The sequence below is a fragment of the Haliotis cracherodii genome, unplaced genomic scaffold (genome assembly GCF_022045235.1).
Source record: "Haliotis cracherodii isolate W230 unplaced genomic scaffold, xgHalCrac1.p SCAF_6, whole genome shotgun sequence".
Classification (NCBI taxonomy): domain Eukaryota; kingdom Metazoa; phylum Mollusca; class Gastropoda; order Lepetellida; family Haliotidae; genus Haliotis; species Haliotis cracherodii.
The window spans coordinates 800,069-815,156 of NW_027266319.1; positions in this window are offsets into that span (position 1 = coordinate 800,069).

Sequence of the window (15,088 nt, forward strand, 5' to 3'; positions counted from 1 at the left end):
ATGCTGTTTCAATTATTGTATTATTACCTGCTGGTGAGATAATTGACCAAGAATCATTCAAGTTCCTAGGTCGTACCGGGCATGGGTGACCCAGTCGTCTGGTTCTCCTCCATTCGCTATGCAGAGCTGCATGCTTTAGGCGTGACCGAAACATGATCGTGGATTTTGATCCTGGTTTGTAATGGTATGTGTTTCTGGGTTTGTCAGCACCATACATGTACCTCTGCTTGTACTCTCCTCACTGGCAAACGGCTAAGCCCTGCATACCTGCATACCTGCATACCCCCGGGCTTACGTTTCACGTCAAGCCGAAACGCTGTGAAATAGATGAAATCCCACACTACCACCTCACTCACTCACTCACTCACTCACTCACTCATTCACTCACTCACTCACTCCACTGTGCAGGCTACTCTGTACATAATGTTCTGTACAGAGCTACTGTGTGTACCTAATCCATTATAAGATACTTTGTCAGTCCGCACACATGGCGATTTATACGGGAAAACATTGACGTCAAACGTCTTTATGACGTCCAAGCATCCATTAGGCCACGTTTCTCCTGGCGGGTCACATATGTTGACTATTCACTGATCTTGTGTTGTTTACTGATTTCACTATTTAGTTCTGTACGTACCGACTTCTGGGTTAACGCTCGCGTTTCAATAAGGGAATCAACACATAACAGCATCTTGATAGGTGTGTCTCTTGTGGGCTGTACCAGGCAAACATAGAGCAGTTTGCATATCAGCTGTGTGAACACACGATGCATCACTATCGATGGATTTACTATGAATCAGAAACAGAAACATTTATTCCCAGACTTATACACGAGTATACATATAGTCATGGGAAACAGAAATAAAATGACATTGGTCATAAATATCACATGATCAGTCTCTTAATATATACCCCGTAGTGATTCCGGGTTAGAATAGTTGCCCAGTAACCAACGCTTGTCGTAAAATGTGCCCCCTTGAGGATTCCGGGTTAGAATAGGTGCCCAGCAACCAACGCTTGTCGTAAAATGTGCCCCCTTGAGGATTCCGGGTTAGAATAGGTGCCCAGCAACCAACGCTTGTCGTAAAATGTGCCTCCTTGAGTATTCCGGGTTAGAAGATGTGATGTGCCCAGCAACCAACGCGTGTCGTAAAATGTGCCTCCTTGAGTATTCCGGGTTAGAAGATGTGATGTGCCCAGCAACCAACGCTTGTCGTAAAATGTGCCCCCTTGAGCATTCCGGGTTAGAAGATGTGATGTGCCCAGCAACCAACGCGTGTCGTAATATGTGCCCCCTTGAGCATTCCGGGTTAGAAGATGTGATGTGCCCAGCAACCAACGCGTGTCGTAAAATGTGCCCCCTTGAGGATTCCGGGTTAGAATAGGTGCCCAGCAACCAACGCGTGTCGTAAAATGTGGCCCCTTGAGGATTCCGGGTTAGAATAAGTGCCCAGCAACCAACGCTTGTCGTAAAATGTGCCCCCTTGAGGATTCCGGGTTAGAATAGGTGCCCAGCAACCAACGCTTGTCGTAACATGTGCCTCCTTGAGTATTCCGGGTTAGAAGATGTGATGTGCCCAGCAACCAACGCTTGTCGTAAAATGTGGCCCCTTGAGCATTCCGGGTTAGAATAGGTGCCCAGCAACCAACGCGTGTCGTAAAATGTGCCTCCTTGAGTATTCTGGGTTAGAAGATGTGATGTGCCCAGCAACCAACGCTTGTCGTAAAATGTGCCTCCTTGAGCATTCCGGGTTAGAAGATGTGATGTGCCCAGCAACCAATGCTTGTCGTAAAATGTGGCCCCTTGAGGATTCCGGGTTAGAATAGGTGCCCAGCAACCAACGCTTGTCGTAAAATGTGGCCCCTTGAGTATTCCGGGTTAGAACGCGTGTCGTAAAATGTGCCTCCGTGAGGATTCCGGGTTAGAATAGTTGCCCAGCAACCAAAGCATGTCGTAAAATGTGGCCCCTTGAGGATTCCGTGTTAGAAAAGTTGCCCAGCAACCAAAACGTGTTGTAAAATGTGCCCCCTTGAGGATTCCGGGTTAGAATAGGTGCCCAGCAACCAACGCTTGTCGTAAAATGTGCCCCCTTGAGGATTCCGGGGTTGAATAGTTGCCCAGCAACCAACGCGTGTCGTAAAATGTGCCCCCTTGAGGATTCCGGGTTAGAAGATGTGCCCAGCAACCAACGCGTGTCGTAAAATGTGCCCCCTTGAATATTCCGGGTTAGAAGATGTGCCCAGCAACCAACGCGTGTCGTAAAATATGCCCCCTTGAGTATTCCGGGTTAGAAGATGTGCCCAGCAACCAACGCTTGTCGTAAAATGTGCCCCCTTGAGTATTTTGGGTTAGAACGCGGGTCGTAAAATGTGCCTCCTTGAGGATTCCGGGTTAGAATAGTTGCCAAGCAACCAAAGCGTGTCGTAAAATGTGCCCCCTTGAAGATTTCAGGTTAGAATAGTTGTCCAATAACCAACGCTTGTCGTAAAATGTGCCCCCTTGAAGATTTCGGGTTAGAATAGTTGCCCAGCAACCAAAGCGTGTTGTAAAATGTGCCCCCTTGAGTATTTTGGGTTCGAATAGTTGCCCAGCAACCAACGCGTGTTGAAACAGCTCCCTCTGGCGGTCAGTGATTGGAAGAAGGTGAGGTTGAAGAATTTGATTCATGTAGCGATTAGCTGTCAAATTTCCCTGAACCATCACCAAGTCAGATCTCCTGGCGTAGGATATGCCTCCCACACTATGACACTACCGCCACCGAATTTGTCGAATTCACGTAACCACAATGTGGGACAGAACGCTCATTTCGACGACGATAAACACGTTGTCTTCCATCTCGCCGATGACGAAGAAATCGTGATTTATCGTTAAACCACACTCGTCTCCAGTTTCTCAAATTCCAAGTCTGTAAGGTATGGCACCAACGCAAGCGATGGACTTGTTGCAAAATAGGGACGATGACTGGTCCTCTGGGTAGGATTCCAGCCTCGCGAAGAGAGTTCCTGACAGTCTGGTCCGATATCCTCCTCAAACCAGGAATGCGGCCTGCAGGCTCCGTAGCTTTGGCATCGCGATGACGTAGGTGGAACTGTCGAATGTTGCGATCCTGTGCAGGGGTGGTAACCCTTGGTCGGCCGATTCTCGGACGGTCTGCAGTGGAATTGAACTGTGTGTATCAGTCCCAAAGGCGGCAAATGGTGCTGTGGTGGACGTTGAAGTGGCGTGCAATAGAAGACTGCGATTACCCTCTTTGGATACGTCCTATGGCGATGTTCCGATCGGCAGCGCTGAGTCTCGGCATTTTCAAACTTAAAAAATGTTGACAATTGAATGACAAATTATTGACTCATGCTTGCCTGTTGATAGCCACTACCACGAATTACGACATTAAGACATTGCAAATCGACAATGGCTGCGATTGTCGAATATCAGGCCACCAACAACTTCCAATAACATATGTCCAATTTATATACCGTATTTTTTGTAGTGTAGAAATAAATAGGAATAAGTTGCATTGTGAAAAAAAAACTGGGTCCCACCACGAACAGTATCTGAGAAAATCCCATGAGATATGTAAAGGTTGTGATGTCCTTTCGCGAACACCTGGTGTCATCACTGATTTTCACTGATCCCTTTATCTAATTTTCACAGCTATTTTGCCCTTTACGACGAATGGATTATGTATTGTTGGATAATCTAGACTGGTTATTCTCTTGCATTGACATGATATATTTATCTCACAATAAACCAAAGTTTGTGTGAGGCAGTGAAAGTGTTGATGTAATCTACTAGATGTAATTTACGTTACCATGGTTTCCCGAAGATATGCATAATGAAGTCTTTCTGGAATCAGTATGTCTGGAAACGGTTTCGGGATTGCTTCATACCAAAATGTAAATGCTTTCCTTGACAACCACGTGCTTCCCTTGACAACCACGTGCTTCCGGTCCTGAGAAAAAACACATGCTGCCGAAGTTCTCTGCTATGTGAAATCCAATTAATCTGTTGACTTGTCAGACATTTAAGGATAAATCAAGTAAGTAAATAACACAATTATATGTTTATCCACGATTTGAAGTATATATATTATGAGGAGAGAATGATTAAATCTTGAAGAGTTATTTGCTAACTGGAATGCTGGATCCACTGGTCGGGGAACAAATAAAACCGCATTTGAGCAGATACTAGTAACTCGATACCTGCGGAATAAAATAGTTTTTAAAAAATGGCATGTTGAAACATTCATCCAATAGTAGGGAAAACGGTAACGATGAAATGGACGAACCTGAACATTTCTTGAGAAATAACTGTTTAAATATATCTGGAAGAAATGTGTAATTCGTATTATAGATTGGCTTGTTTCATGGTAACGTAGATGCCAACAAATGTTCCATTGTCTAAGTTGTTTTAGTTTGTGGGTTTACTAATATTGACTTGTGAATAGGGAAGCCTTGATTCATTTCCTTAACATTTTAAGTTGATAAATTGAGAAATAACATTTAATTGTAAATGGATGACAACCGTGTCACTGGTTTCATTCCAACTTCGGATGGGACAGTCAAGAGTTGATATTCAGGGGAATGACGGAGAACGCAGTAAGCCAGGCAGGATGACCGAAACAAGGAACGTACACGGGTGGCAGGTTAATACTGGAATCTCCCTTACAAAAATGCGTGTGTTGTATAAGTTATATGAATGAATCCCAAGGTCAGTTATACGTCTTGAAGTCTATCTGACATACATGCAATTTGAATGCACAGTTTAACATTGAACATAGATTATTAGTATTGTTTTGAGTTGTCAGCGCACAGAGAACCTATACACAGTGAATGCTGCGCTATACAATGCATTTATTTTTATTTTTATAATTATTCTTACCATTATTATTATTATTATTATTAAAATAAAAAATGCAGTAAAAAGAGGGTTTGGGTAACCCTGGCACAGTCAGGCTGGTTAGGCTCATTATCAGCTCAGGGCCCTTGCCCCCTCTACAGGCAGCCCAGACAGCGAATGGGACTTCTCCCAGGAAGCGCTGCCTAGTCAAACCCACCCAGAACTTTTCGGAGAATGCGAAGACTCCCCAACACTGCAGCCTTGTGCATTACCCAGATCGTCAGAAGGGCTGTATTCCTGGTAGCAAACCCGGGTACTCTCCCAATGTCAGTCAACAGATTGAGAGGTACCAAACCTAAGGCACCGAGAACAATGGGGAGTCGGACAAGTTGGTACTTGGGATGCAAGCGTGACATTTCGAAAGCGAGGTCTGCATATTTGCTATGTTTTTCCTTAATCTTGTCAATCACATTAATGTCAAAGGGGACAGAAAATTTAATGAAATAAATGATTTCATTGGATTTATCAAAAAGGACAAGATCAGGTTTGTTGGCCTGGATACGTCTGAGGCTGTATATGGGCCTATTCCAAAGGATTTTGTATTGATCACTTTCCATGACGCCCTCTACATATTCCGGGTCGTACCATGGGTGGACCTCTGTGTCAAAACCACAAGCATGGCGAAGACGGTAATAAAATGATCTTGCTACACCATCATGTCGCTTAACATACTGTGTCAGTGCCAAAGCTGTGCATCCACTGACAATGTGTTGGACAGTCTCGTTAAATTCATTACATAATCTACATTTCATATTTACATTTTGATGCAAAATCACACATTGACGGTTTCGAGTGGGAAGTGACTGGTCCTGAGCAGCAAACAGAAAGCCTTCACTTTTCAGGCCAGACGACTTCATCCAAGTGAAGGACTCTGCAGGATTGCTGATCTTCTCAACACACCGCCCATAAACTGGATGCAGTGGTCGTTCAGAAAGCCTCTCCTTCAAAAAGTGTGTCTGGGCCGACTTGATAAGGCACTTCGCTTGGTTGACTCATTTCTGTACCATCTAGCGTTTTTCACGCGAGGATCATCAGACAAATAAATGTGTGCAAAAGTGCACTGTGTGGCCCAGTCGTCTGAGGCGCCGCAATTCGACCCCTTGGCTACGCCAGAAACCTATGATCGTTTGTCAGCACCATACCCATGCTGGTGTGTTTCACCGAAGTGGTAAACGTCTGAGACCTGCATCCCTTCCGGCTTTCCTCCCACGTCGAGCTGACACGTACATGAAGTGATATAACAGGAATGCAAAGTGGCGTTAAATCCAACTCACTCACTGGGTTTTCATGGCGAGATGCATGTAACTTTAACACTATTGATGTCCGAGTCTGTAATGTCGGACATAGACAAACCAGACATTCTCTTTTGACATGAACAAATTTCACTCATGTACAGAGACTTTTTATTTCGAATACCTCGTTCACTGCAATTGGGCGGCGGGATGCAGAAATCTTGAGATTAGTTTAAACTGTAAAAGCAACAAAAAATGTTTCTGGTGTTCAAATAGGAATTGGCTGACCGGGGTTATTATATAAAATATGAACGATGTAAAGATGGTATATGGTATTATAATAAATAAAAGCTACAAAACCCTTTCCATATTCATAAGAACTATGTTATGATTATTGTGTCACTCTACTATCTGGTCCATCATGTGAGCGTCCGGATGCAGGAGGACTGCTGTGCGGCATCAGGTAACAAACAAACACCTGGTTCTCGTGCACGTTGTGTCAGTGGCGGGGGCTACCGGTAGGACAGGACATGCTCACTGTTTTCGCGAGCACCTGGTGATCATCACTGCATATCATGGATTTCACCACTATTTTGTCTTCTACCCCAACTGGAATCTGTTTAGTCGGATAACCGTGACTGTTTCTTCTCTTGCGTTGACGTCTTGTATGTATGTCACTGGTATCCCTGAGAATATGTAATTATAAATAATCCAGGGCGAGATCACATTAGAATTTGTGACTGTACATGGACATGTGATTGTCAATAAGAAGTAAAAAAAGAAATTTATTCCAAATCCTTAAAACGGTTGCATATCTAACCAAAAGCCTTCTCCTAGTAATTATAAAAGAGAGAAAACAACTAGTCGCTGCCTTTAAACGCATCCAGGTGGAAGAAAACCAGCTTATATTTAAATGACAGTTCACATGTCTTGTTTTCGGAGTATGAACATTTATCTACTGGCCGTCGACGGTGCATGCCGAAAATGAAAACAAACAGAGCCAGTAAATCATTCGTACCCGTCAGAATTCGTGTCATTAACATTCAAACCATGTATTATTTTTGTTCTAGATCTGCCACATTTACCTAACTTGACTACCTTTAAATTTATACCTCACATGCCTCCCTTTCAAACACTTTCTAATATACTTTGTTGAATAGTGTTTGGATGTCGTTCTGTCGTGGTGCTTGTGTGTGTGTGTCAGTGTATTGCTATACCATCCGGGTACTCACAATAAAAACAATAAAGACAACAACCAGTCTCGGGGAATTGCTTTAGATCAGTTCCCCTTGAAGGACATTAAAGACAACAACCAGTCTCGGGGAATTGCTTTAGATCAGTTCCCCTTGAAGGACATTAAAGACAACAACCAGTCTCGGGGAATTGCTTTAGATCAGTTCCCCTTGAAGGACATTAAAGACAACAACCAGTCTCGGGGAATTGCTTTAGATCAGTTCCCCTTGAAGGACATTAAAGACAACAACCAGTCTCGGGGAATTGCTTTAGATCAGTTCCCCTTGAAGGACAATAAAGAAAACACTTGACACAAATGATAAATGGGACTTATTGTCTTTATATGGAACACCAAATGGAACGTTCGTAATTCTACTAACACAATGCAGCAGGGATGAAGACCATCAGGCCTCGCCTCATCCTGGTGCCTGGTCTCCATGGCAATATAGAAGGAAAAGGAGATTTGAGGGCAGGTAAGTTCTCTTAACTGGTGAGTGTGATCCGTAGGTGCTGTCAAGCGAACAGTTATCACACTCTGTTATGAGTATTGTAGAATATGAGGAAATTGCATACGGCATCAGGAACCATCATGTGAACACAGTTCAATGTGTGATATAGGCATTTGAATTTGTTGAAAAGAAATTGATAATTTGTTTGTTGTTTCTTCCTTTGGGCAGGGGTCTAACTTGTGCGAGACCTACATGTACTACAATGTTCTCTAAATTGCCTTTATCTGCAGAAGTCTCAGTAACTCTTATACATATAGTGGTTATAGCATTTTCATACTTTTGTCAATGTTACGTTGAATTCCAACAATTCATATTTGGTTTATGTGCTGGATAGCTCTTTGAAATGTTTTTGAAATATTTATCACTGATATTGCAGGTCAAATTCACAGTCAAGGTTAAACACGTGATAACTCATGGAGTGTTGAAGTTTAAAGTCAAGGCCATAGTGAAGGTCATTCATGAAGTATTTCTGCCATTTAAACTGATATGCCTATTTCTAGAGATATTTGTGAATTATTGAGCATGTAGTTGTTATTTTATTTGAATACACATATATGCTCAGCAACAAAAGTTCCCGTAACACCAATATTTTAGTGTATTTTTCAAACAAGTAAAGTTTGGTTTTCAATATTGTAGTATATGTATGGAATCAAGTCACAAAAACGCAACTGCTACAGAAAAGGATGCATTCCATTCAAAAGTTGACTTTTATGCAAGCCCCATGCATTTTACTACCCAAGAATGGTTATAAAAACATGTGCGTTAACGGGATTCCATATGCCTTGTTAAGCATCGTGCTGACAACAACCACTCAAAAAAAAATAATTACGCAATTATTCAACATTATGAAATGCCACGCCTATCCGAAAATGAGCGTCTGCGAGCCATTGGTATGCTTGAAGCAGGATCGATTCAACGTGATGTTGTAAGACAATTTAACGTCCACAGAAACACCATTTGGTGTTTATTGCAACGTTGGCAACAGACGAATGCAGTAAGAGGCCACGCGTAACCAATAATCGACAAGACAACTGGATTCGAACAACACACATACCAAATCATTTCCAGCCAGCAACAGTGACTGCAAGAAGCATCCCTTGCCTTCGACGAATATCTCCACAAACCGTACGTCGTCGCATTAGATGTGCAGAGATTGTCGCCACAAGACCCGCCAGACGTCCCATTTTGACAGGAAACAACCGTCAAGCACGTCTGCTGCAGACAGCGTCTACGCTGGACGACCATGCAGTGGGGACAAGTTCTATTCACTGACGAGTCTCGCTTTCACCTCAGCCACAGCGATGGACGGATTCGAGTGTACCGACGTCGAGGTGAATGTTACGTCAATCATTGTGTCATGGAAGAAGATCGGTTCGGGGGCGGCAGCGTTATGGTATGGAGTGGGATTACAGCAAGACAGAGGACCCGTTTGATAGTGGTAGAGGGAAATATCAATGGACAGCGCTACCGCGAGGAGATCATCGGCCCTGTTGTTCTACCGTCTTTGCGTCGTCACGGCCCAGGCATTACCTTTAACATGACAACGCCCGGGCTCCAATCGCTCGACTTGTTCAGGATTCTCTTCAACAAAACAACGTGAATGTCATCCTCTGGCCGGCTCGCACCCCTGATCTCTCACAAATCGAGCACATGTGGGATGAGATGGATCGGCGCCTTCGACGTCAACCACGTGTACCACAGACACTCCAGGAACTTCGAAACATGCTCCAGCAGATATGGACAGATATCCCACAGGACTTTTTGCGAAGCGTGGTCCATTCCATGAGACGAAGATGTGTTGCTTGCTTCGCAACCAGAGGTTGCCATACACGTAAATTGACATTTTGGCATGATCATGTTTGTTTTTTATGAAATCAGGCATTTTCTGAAGTCAGTATGACAAATTAAACCATTTGAACACTAACAGGAGTCTTTTATCTGTTGCAAACCGAAATTGTTTCAGATTTGGTAAAAAACATTACTTTGCATTAAATCTTATTCAATGTCACAGGAACTTTTGTTGTTCAGTATATGAGCAGTGGTAACAACTCACAGTGACCTAATTTCAATGAGTAGCATAAGCTATATTTTCATTGTTACATATAATTCTGCCTAGTGCCACCCTAAGTGCTTCTCCCGTCTGGCCCGACCCAAGCTGAGTCGACGGACGGGTCCGACGGACGCTGAGTCGCGCCGGTAGCTGGCGGTCCCGCGTCTGTGCCAAGCCGTGTCGATCCGGCGAAACCAGTCTTCGTCCGAGCAGGCGCATCCGTGGTTTGGGGTTATGCAAAAAGCCAATGTTTTCCCATGGACTCCTTTTTGTTTCTTTTGTATCACTTCAATTACTCGATAACAACTATCTTGGTACATGAGTTGTACAACAACAAAAACTACAGTAAAAGATCTAGATGTACAGCTAGATAACATTACACGGTAGAATACGTCACAGTATAGCACTCAAATGGCTGAGGAACTTTGACAGTCTTTTTAAAGTACATATTTTACCATTTGTGAATAGTTTACGACATTTAATCATGTTTAGCAAGTGTGTGTAGTATTCATTGACACATTCAGTGCGTAATGTTAAAGATGAATTACAGCTGAATAAATAGTGGAACTCGTTGCCAATTTTGTAATTTGTATTTACCAGTTCCTAAAACAGTAAAGGTTTAGAAATATGATCAGGGAGAAGTAAATATTAGCCTGGGATAAATATGACCAAGTATGTTGCGTTTCAACGTAAATGATGAAATCTTATTAGGATTAGGTAATACTTACTTACACCAGTATGGTATGGCACGTTTAGCAATGTTAATGCTTTGTGGTACTCTACCCAATTCGCCAATTCTACATTGAGGCTTTTTTGTCTGAGTGTGTGTGTGTATATTTGTATGTATGAATACTAGTATGTACATAAATAACAAGTACATGTAGGCATTCAACAGCCACTACATTTCCACGTGTGCACAGTCTGGCCTTAAAGCTTCAATAAAAACACAAATTTTGGCTAGCTCAGCCAGTTTATTTTACGAGTACTGGAAGTGAAACACATCAACCGAAGTCCCGCGCCAAATGTGACCTGCTCGAAAACATCCGTGCATGGCCATGGTCACGATCAGGATTAGTCATCCTGTTCATAAAGACAACACTAAATATTGGAAAAACGAGGTCACCTTTAATTTATTCAATAGATGTACATTTGAAAACATCAACAAATCTCATAAAAGTTTATCCAATCACAGCTGCCACATCTTTCAATCTACATTCAATCTTCCTCTGCGAAAGCTGCTGTCAGAACGACTGATTATGATTTGGTGTGGTAGCAGTAGAAATCCTGTAGACTGGCGCCATTTTAACAGCATTTCAGCTTTATTACTCTCTTGGAAAAAAACACAAAGACTTGAATGTCTTTAACATGTACAGCTTCGTTAAAGCCCTGAGGAAGTGGTACAGTGATGACAGACCAAGGATCATTATCAGGAAGAATCGGATACCGAGACCAGCTGATCCTGGATCTTTGAACCACTGGGCCACCCCAGACCCTGATTATTGATTTGAAGGACGAAAAACATAGTTGACACACGTGTATTATTTTATACTTTCAATTGTTTCCTTTCAGACCCACTGTTGCAAAAACAACTTGCAGAAGAGTTTGCTGATGCATTTGAGGATGATGCGGAATAAAGCGCCCGATCAACATCTTTATGAAATGATTTCAATAAAAAGATTCTTGCAAACGTAAACTGTCTCCTGTGCTGTTGATTATCAAGAAACCTATATTAGGCACTAGAGGTGCACCCAATAATCGTTTCAGAATCCGCTGGTCGATGTTCCTAGAAACATCAAGGAGGTTTGCAGGAGAACCTTGAGTCGTTTTGAATAGAATGGGCACCAATTGTGCTCCCCTTCTTGCGGATCTGTTTTTTATGCATATGAATCGGAATTTCTGCTCGGATTGGTATATCAAAACAAGGTACTTTGATCAAGAAGTTTCAGGTATATCGATGATCTGATATCGTTCAATAAGAATCAAATAGCCAATTCCCTGACACTGATCTACCCACCTGAACTAGAAATAAAAAAGACCAGTACGAGTAGAGAGGCATAGCCAGTTACAGTTGCAATCGAGTCTGTGAATTCTATAAATCTATTGACATAGCCCGGTATCATTAGCGTGTGACATAATAATAAATAACAATTTGCACAGTTTTCGAGGGTCTGTCACATCATTTAATTGACACTTTAAAGAAATTCGGGTTGGTGACAAAATATTTTTACATGTACCTATTTCTTTCATTTGTTTGTTATACATCAGAAAATGTAATGAAATTCGTCACCGATTTAGCTTCGACAAGTATGACAAAATGTTTGGTTGTGGGGACTATTCCCAGCGACCAGTTTTTAATATTGTATTTTATGGATTGAGGTTTTATATTATAACAATATGGTTTTATTCTTTGTGCCAAGTTTAGTCTGTGGCCATGAAATATTCCAATGTGATTTCACACAAAGGTAGGTGACACCACTAGAGGAAGATATTTGTTATATCATATATTTCAGAAACTCGTATATTAACTGCATGTTTAAATCATCTGAGTGAAATAATATTTTAGGATTGCCAGATATTGATAGTCCAAGATTATCCAGAAATATTTTGATAATCTGGAGCTATTTCAAGTGGTTATCTCCCCTGTGTATTCCACTGTTAGTCGTCAGAACATTAGTTTCGTGGGGAATCCGTGTTAGTATAGGTCACTGCAACCTATATGCTGGTCATTAGAAGTACTAAATTGATCAGGTGGTCAGTATTCCCCGACAGCGTGGGTCGTTGATGCATGTCATCGTATTCCAATTGTATGGCTCGATGATCATTATGTCAATTGCTTGATTGTCTGGTCCAGACTCGATTATTTACAGACAGCCGTCATATATCTGGAATATTGCTGAATGCGGCGTTTAACAACAGACAAACAAACTAAACCAGAATATGTGTGTTTGTTTTATAGTTGCATCCCACTCACCATGAGATACCATGATGATGTTTACATATTTCACATGATACTGGCCCCAAGCTGCCCAGAAAAACAGCAAGTAGTAGTGGTAGTAGTAGTTGTTGTTGTAGTGGAAGTAGTGGTAGTTGTAGTAGTAGTTTTTGAGGTACGAACTACTGTTGCCATCGGACATTGCTGGTGTGACAGGGGGCCAACACCATTAGTAGGATCTGCCACTTCACCCCAGGAATCTAGTCATCTCGTTGTGAACGGGTTTAAATATCATTAGATATCACAATGTTCCATTACACAGCGCTAACTTCTATCATGCTTATCGCATTACATCAAAATCTGGCACTGACATCCATCTCTCCCAACTGTTACAAGTCACGATGCTAGAGATGCACAACGAATCCACCAATCACATGGCGTTCTACTGAGATGTTATCTTGTTGTTTTGGAGTCTGTTTTCCTGTTTCTTTTAACAAGTCTACATTGTAAATCTAAATAAATATAACAAATATATGTGTGTGTGTGTGTGTGTGTGTGTGTGTGTGTGTGTGTGTGTGTGTGTGCGCGCGTGCGTGCGTGTTGTGTGTGTGTGTGTGTGTGTGTGTGTGTGTATGTGTGTATGTGTGTGTGTGTGCTTGTGCAAGTGTATACTGGTTTTTTAAGCAAGAGTCCTCCAGGACACCATGTTGTATGACACTGTTTACCACACTCAGACACAGTATAATGGCCATCTGCCAACCAGTCCTTCAGTGTTTGAGGTATTAGTTTCCGTAGTAGTGGTAGTGGTTGTCATACGTTACTATCGCATGTAACGTTCTCGTTGTAAACGTGTTAAAATTTCATTAGATCCATTACAAAGCACAAACTTCTATCATGCTTATCGAATTACATCAAATGCGTATGGATCACGATGTCAATCGCTGGATTGTCTGGTCCAGACTCGATTATTTACAGACAGCCGTCATATAGCTGGAATATTGCTGAATGCGACGTTTAACAACAGACAAACAAACTAAACCAGAAAACGTGTGTTTGTTTTATAGTTGCATCCTACTCACCATGAGATACCATGTTGATGTTTACATATTTCACATGATACTGGCCCCAAGCTGCCCAGAAAAACGTTTTCTGGTTTAGTTTGTCTGTCTGTTGTTAAACGCCGCATTCGGCAACATTCCAGCTAAATGACGGCTATCTGTAATTGAGTCTGGACCAGACAATCCAGCAATTGACATCATGAGCATCAAGCCATACCATTGGAAGACGATGACATGCATCAACTAAGGCAGCCAGCCTGACCCAATCCCCTCAGTCGCCTCTTATGACAAGCATAGTCCCCTTTTACGGCAAGCACGGGTTGCTGAAGCTATATTCTAACCCGGATTTACTGGTTTAGACATGATTATTTACAACTCGTGGTGTCACCTACCTTTGAGTGAAATCACATTGTAATATTTCATGGCCACAGACTAAACTTGGCACAAAGAATAAAACCATATTGTTATAATATAAAACCTCAATCCATAAAATACCATATGAAACTTTGTCATACTTCTACAAGCAAACTCGGTGACGAATTTCATTACATTTTCTGGTGTAAAAAAAATAAAAAAGGAAAAAAATAGGTTCATGAAAAAATATTTTTTACAAATCCGAATTTCTTTAAAGTGTCAATCAAATGATGTGACAGACCCTCGAAAACTGTGCAAATTGTTATTTATTATTATGTCACATGCTAATGATACCGGGCTATGTCAATAGATATATAGAATTCACAGACTCGATTGCAACTGTAACTGGCTATGCCTCTCTACTCGTACTGGTCTCTTTTATTTCTAGTTCAGGTGGGTAGATCAGTGTCAGGGAATTGGCTATTTGATTCTTATTGAACGATATCAGATCATCGATATACCTGAAACTTCTTAGCCAAATTACTTTGTTTTGACTTTGCCAATCAGGGCATTTGCATAAAAAACAGATCCGCAAGAAGGGGAGCACAATTGGTGCCCATTCTATTTAACACGACTCAAGGTTCTCCTGCAAACCTCCTTGATGTTTCAAGAAGGAACATCGACCAGCGGATTCTGAAACGATTATTGGGTGCACCTCTAGTGCCTAATATAGTTTAATTGATAATCAACAGCACAGGAGACAGTTTACGTTTGCAAGAATCTTTTTATTGAAATCATTTCATAAAGATGTTGATCGGGCGCT